We start from the raw sequence: 6,000 nt of genomic DNA, 5'->3' as shown, positions 1-6,000 counted from the left end.
TTATCATCAATGCCAAAATAGTGGTATACGGCTAGCAAGTTCATTCTTCAGAAACCTAATTATGAACAACTCAAGCTGGATGATGTAATTTGCTTTCTTCAAGCTGCCGAGATAGAGATGATTGAGAACGAAATGATAAAAGAAGAGAAGCCATGTTTCCAGGTGTCCAATGCACTTATTGCACCTATGACTCCATGCAGGTCGTTATATGAAGCAAGAAGCAGAGCTCTGAGCTTTATCAGGCTAGAGGATGATAAGAAAAGCTATAAGAAGATCGATATCCCAAAATATGATCAGAAGAACAGGAAAGCAAAATCCTCGGGAAAATCATATCGATCAAAACCTTACTATAAGCCTGATAACCCCAGGATTAATGCAGTAGATGATGGAGATGATGAAGATGATCCTAAGATCTCTGAATATTATTTTTCCATTGATGTTGGTGGATTAATGTGTGCCATGCAGGACTTAGGTGAAAAAGCCAGGTGGCCAAAGAAGATGGAGAAACAAGGAGCCTGGAAAGACAAGTCAAAATGGTGTGCCTTCCACTAGGATTTTGAGCACTTGACCGATGATTGCATTGCACTCAGAAGGGAGATTAGCTATCTTCTCAGCAAGGGCCACTTGAAAGAGCTACTTGGCCGGAAGAAAGGAAAAGAACAAAATCCTGAAAAAGTTTCTGAGAACGCGACTCCTCCACCAAGAGATGCAAAAACAATCATGTTCATATCCGGAGGATCTGACATCTGTGGAACCTATTATTCTGCTGCAAAAAGAAATGTTGATCAAAGGAAGTTAGAAATGGTTGATAGACCAACAAAGACATCCGTTCTCACTCAAGCAAAGACCATATCCTTTGATGAAAGAGATAGAGTCAATATTCAGGATCCTCACCATGATAGTTTGGTAATAACATTATATGTGGCTAACCATTATGTGCGCAGGATCCTCATTGATGGTGGAAGCTCTGTCAACATTATTCAACTAGATGTGCTGAAAAAGATGAATATTCCTGAGGATGAGATTATCCCCAGGTCCTCAGTCTTGGTTGGATTCAGTGGAGACACTAAGAACACTATTGGGGATATCAAGCTCCCAGTATATGTTGAAGGGGTAAACAAAAAGCAAAAATTTTGTGTTATTGACTGTTTGTCTTGTTGCAATATTATATTAGGCAGGCCCTGGATAAACAGCATGGAAGCAGTCTCCTCCACTTATCACCAATGTGTGAAACTCCCAAGTCCGTGGGGAGTTATCAAAATCATCAGTGATCAACAAGATGCAAAGAATTGCTACACCTCTTCTATGAAGTGTACTACCAAATCCCAGCAGGCATAGCAATTACAGAAGCCGAAACGAGACGTAATAGAGGCCAGGGAACAAGAAATTAAAGAAGTACTTCCTTATCCCGAGGATCCTGAAGTCAAAGTGCTGATAGGAACGAGCATTCCTGAGGATATTGAGTCAAAATTGATTGATTTCCTCTAGCGTCTTTGGGTTGCTTGGCGTGTGGTTTGTTGGATGAAACGACTGAGCACATTTTTGTCTCATGCGGTCTCGCTCAATCTGTGTGGCAGGCGATATCCATGTGGTGTAATGTCCCTCAGATGTTTGCTTTTAGCGTCCGAGATATTCTTGATATGTATAGGTATACCAAGTTCTCTAAAAGAAAGGCCTTCGGGTTTCATTCTCTCACAATGGGTTATTTCATTCCGTCCTCCATTTCTGCATATCAGATGCTACCTTAAGTCTCACAAGCTAGTCAACGTAAGTTTTAAAATTATTATTCTAAATTATAAATAATCGTTAGTCAAGACTGTCAACATTTGCATGAAAACATGAAGATATGACAGGTATTTCCAAAGATATTATAACACATAAACTTGGAATTGATAATTCTTTCAGGCCAATCCATCAAAAGAGAATAAAATTTGCACCTGAGAGAAACATAATCATCCAAGAAGAAGTTGAAAGACTCTTGAAAGCAAATATGATTAGGGAAGTTCAATATCCCCGATGGTTAGCAAATGTGGTGGTTGTACAGAAAAGGAATGGCAAATGGAGAGTTTGTGTAGATTTCACAGACTTGAATAAGGCGTGCCCTAAGGATCCATTCCCTCTACCACACATAGATTTAATGGTAGACGCTACAGCTGGCCATCAAATGCTGACATTTATGGACGCATCCTCAGGATTTCAGCAAATCCAAATGGAACCTTCAGATCAAGAAGATACAGCCTTCATGACTCCCACAGGTATTAATTGTTATATTGCTATGCCCTTTGGACCTAGAAATGCAGGTGCAACCTATCAGAGGTTAGTTAACATGATGTTCAAAGAGCAACTGGGGGACACAATGGAAGTCTATATTGATGATATGGTGGTGAAGTTCAAGAAAGCTGAGGACCACCTCCGGGATCTCAAGACCCCATTTGATATCCTCGACAAATACAACATGAAGCTGAATCCTTCAAAGTGCCATTTCGGAGTGAAGGCTGGCAAATTCTTGGGATACATGGTCACCAAAAGGGGGATACAAGCGAGTCCAGAGCAGATACAAGCTATCCTGAATCTAAAATCCCTAGCATCAGTCAAGGATGTTCACAGGCTAACTGGCAGGATAGTAGCGCTCAACAGATTCATATCCAGATCCTCAGAAAAATGCAAAGAATTTTATGATATTCTGAGGAAAAACAAGAAGTTCGAGTGGACCAGTAAGAATGAGGAAGCTTTGATATCCTTAAAATCTTATCTTTCCTCTACTCCTCTACTGGTAAAACCCGAGGAAGGTGAACCTCTATCTCTATATCTAGCTGTATCAAATAATGTTGTAAGTGCATTTTAGCCAAGGATCTTGAAGGTCAACAGCATCCCATCTATTATGTAAGTAAAAGTCTTTTGGATGCTGAAACCAGGTATTCTTATCTTGAGAAATTAATTTTAGCACTTATTATGGCATCTACTAAACTTATACACTATTTTGAAACTCACCCTATATGTGTTAAAACTAATTACCCTATTAAGTCTGTTTTGAGAAAACCAGAAATGTCAGGTAGGATGGCAAAATGGGCTGTGAAGCTGAGTGCATATGATATAACATATGAACCTAGGACTGCCATCAAATCCCAGGCATTAGTAGACTTTGTGGTTGATTTCACCGGTGAACTTAAAGAAGAGGCAGACTTGGAAGTCCAACAACTTGAAGAAACCAAAGATAAGTGGACTCTATACACTGACGGTGCTTGAAATGTTAGAGGAACAGGTCTCGGAATCCTGCTGAAATCGCCACAGGGGGACATTATACCTCAATCCATATCTTGCGGATTTCAAGCCACAAATAATGAGGCAGAATATGAAGCTTTGATAGTAGGAATACAATTAGCAATCGACATGAAAATCAGGTTTATTCAAGTACATATTGATTCATTATTATTAACTAATCATTTTAGTGGTTCATATGTTGTTAGAGGATAAAAACTAATGAAATATTTAGAGCTACTCAAAAAACTAGCGAAGTGTTTCGAACTGTTTGATATTTCATAGGCACCTAGAGAAGAGAATGTTGAAGCAGATGCCCTAGCATATTTAACTTCATCCTTCAGGATACCGGAAGGTGTCAAGATTCCTATCATACATATCCTGAGCCCAGCAATAGGAGAGCAAGGTGTCAATGAAATATCAGACGATGATGAAGATATGGGAGTCAAGAATCCTAAGGATAATGAAAATTCTTGGATTATCCTGATCAGGAAATATATTCAGGATGGAGTTATCCCCGAGGATGAAAACCCAAGAGCTTTTCGCACAAAGGTAGTCCCATATACTATCATGAATGATATATTATACAGAAAATCTCTTGCAGGACCATATCTTAGGTGCTTGGAGAAGACAGAAGCTCAAGAAGTTCTTCAGGATATCCATGAAGGAGATTGTGGGAATCACACTGGGGGCAGAGCACTATTCTCCAAAATCCTGAGAACATGATACTTTTGGCCAACGATGAAGAGGGATTCTATGAATTATTCTCATAAATGTGACGCGTGCCAGAGACATAGCAACATCTTGCACCAGCCAGCAGAACCTTTGTATCATGTTATATCCCCTTGGCCTTTCATGAAGTGGGGAATGGATATTGTTGGAAAGCTACCCAGAGCTCCTGGAGTAAAAGTCTTTATGCTGGCTATGACTGATTATTTCTCAAAGTGGATTGAAGCGGAAGCCTTTGTTCAAGTCAGAGAGAAAGATGTTATCTCATTCATCAAGTGCAATATCCTGACAAGATTTGGAATCCCAGCAGAGATAGTGTGTGACAATGGCTCACAATTCATTGGCAAGAGAACAACTAACTTCTGTGCCAGTTGGGGAATCAAGATGATCACTTCAACACCCGTCCATCCTCATGTTAATGGTCAGTCCAAATCAAGCAACAAAATCATTATCAATAACCTGAAGAAAAAGTTGGGGTCTAAGAAAGGAAAGTGGGCCGAAGAACTACCTTTTGTTCTTTGGGCAGATAGGACTACTTCAAAGAATGCTACTGGTCAGACTCATTTCTCATTGGTATTTGGAGCTGAAGCAGTTATCCCTACAGAGATGGGTATCCCTACAGCTAGAGTCAGTCATCAGAATCCCGAAGATAATAATCAAAGTCTACTTGAAGATCTGGATGCAGTAGAAGAACTCAGGGATTTAGCAAAGATCAGAATGGCATCTTACCAGCAGAAGATAGCAAAGTCCTACAACAAGAATATCAGGGTTCGTAGATTTCAAGAAGGGGATTTAGTTCTCCGAAAAGCTTTTCAGAATACTACAAATCCTGCGGATGGAAAGCTTGCACCAAAGTGGGAAGGTCCTTACTTGATTGAGTCGGAAGCAGGAAAGGGGGCATACAGATTGTCTACTTTGGATGGTGACTTGTTACCAAGGGCTTGGAATGCTATCCACCTCAAAAAATATTTTATGTAAGACTGCTATCCCGAGGATAATTGCTATCCTGAGAAATTTAACAGTGATTTTAAACAACCAAGGTATGTATTCGAAATTATATTATTTTCAATATTATTATTCTTTTATCATGATACTGAATTAGGCATCGGAGGGGTATTAGCAAGGCTAACACCCACCCCTCACCTAGATTTAACAGTTTTGTAGCCTGAAGATATGTGGTATTCCCACATGGAATGAATTTATTTAGGCCTTGTCGCCAGTTTATTTAGGCCTTGTCGCCAGTTTATTTGGGTCTTGTCGCTAGTTAAGGTATTATTTAATGCCTTCTAAGGTTTGAGGGGTTTTCACCTCTTCTAAGGGCCTTGTCGTCAGTTTGGTCCTTGTCGCCAGTTAAGGTATTATTTAATGCCTTCTAATGTTTAAGGGGTTTTCACATCTTCTTAAGATCTCCTATAGCGCACGTTTATTCAGCCGTAGTTCAAGAGGCGGGGCCAGCACATGAAATATAGTGACTTGTTACCTCGTTATCCTCAGTAATTAGTTTGAATCCCAAGTTAATGGTAGACGTACCATTCCTAAGGTTTAAGGGGTTTTCACCTCTTCTAAGGGCCTTGTCGCCAGATTATTTAGGCCCTGTCGCCAGTTTATTTGGGCCTTGTCGCCAGAATTCCTGAGTTTATTTTCAGGATAATGTTAACATTGTAGGTCTATCAGTATATCCCCAGAATCGAAGGAACATCCTAAAAAATGATATTATTACACGGACGAAATGGTCTAGACATTATCAGGGTTAGTTGCTATATGATTCTGGTATGATTTCCTATTTGTGAATATTCTATATTTCATATTACTTGTCTTATTTATAGGATAAATTTTATGACTTGGTGTTGGTTTATCGAATTGAAACTCAAACTGTTATTAAAGGACTTCATTTAAATTTTTCAATTTTATTCTAATGATTCAATAACAAAAACAACGATAAAATACCAAGATGAGTCATAAAAAGTAGTTATACTAACATTAAAGTGCAGATAAGATGATTCAGGTTTCACT

This window comes from Bidens hawaiensis, unplaced genomic scaffold (assembly GCF_021521415.1).
Source record: "Bidens hawaiensis isolate Kalapana, Puna unplaced genomic scaffold, B.hawaiensis_p1.1 tig00001717_1, whole genome shotgun sequence".
In the NCBI taxonomy this organism is placed as follows: domain Eukaryota; kingdom Viridiplantae; phylum Streptophyta; class Magnoliopsida; order Asterales; family Asteraceae; genus Bidens; species Bidens hawaiensis.
Note: the sequence above shows the minus strand (reverse complement) of the source record.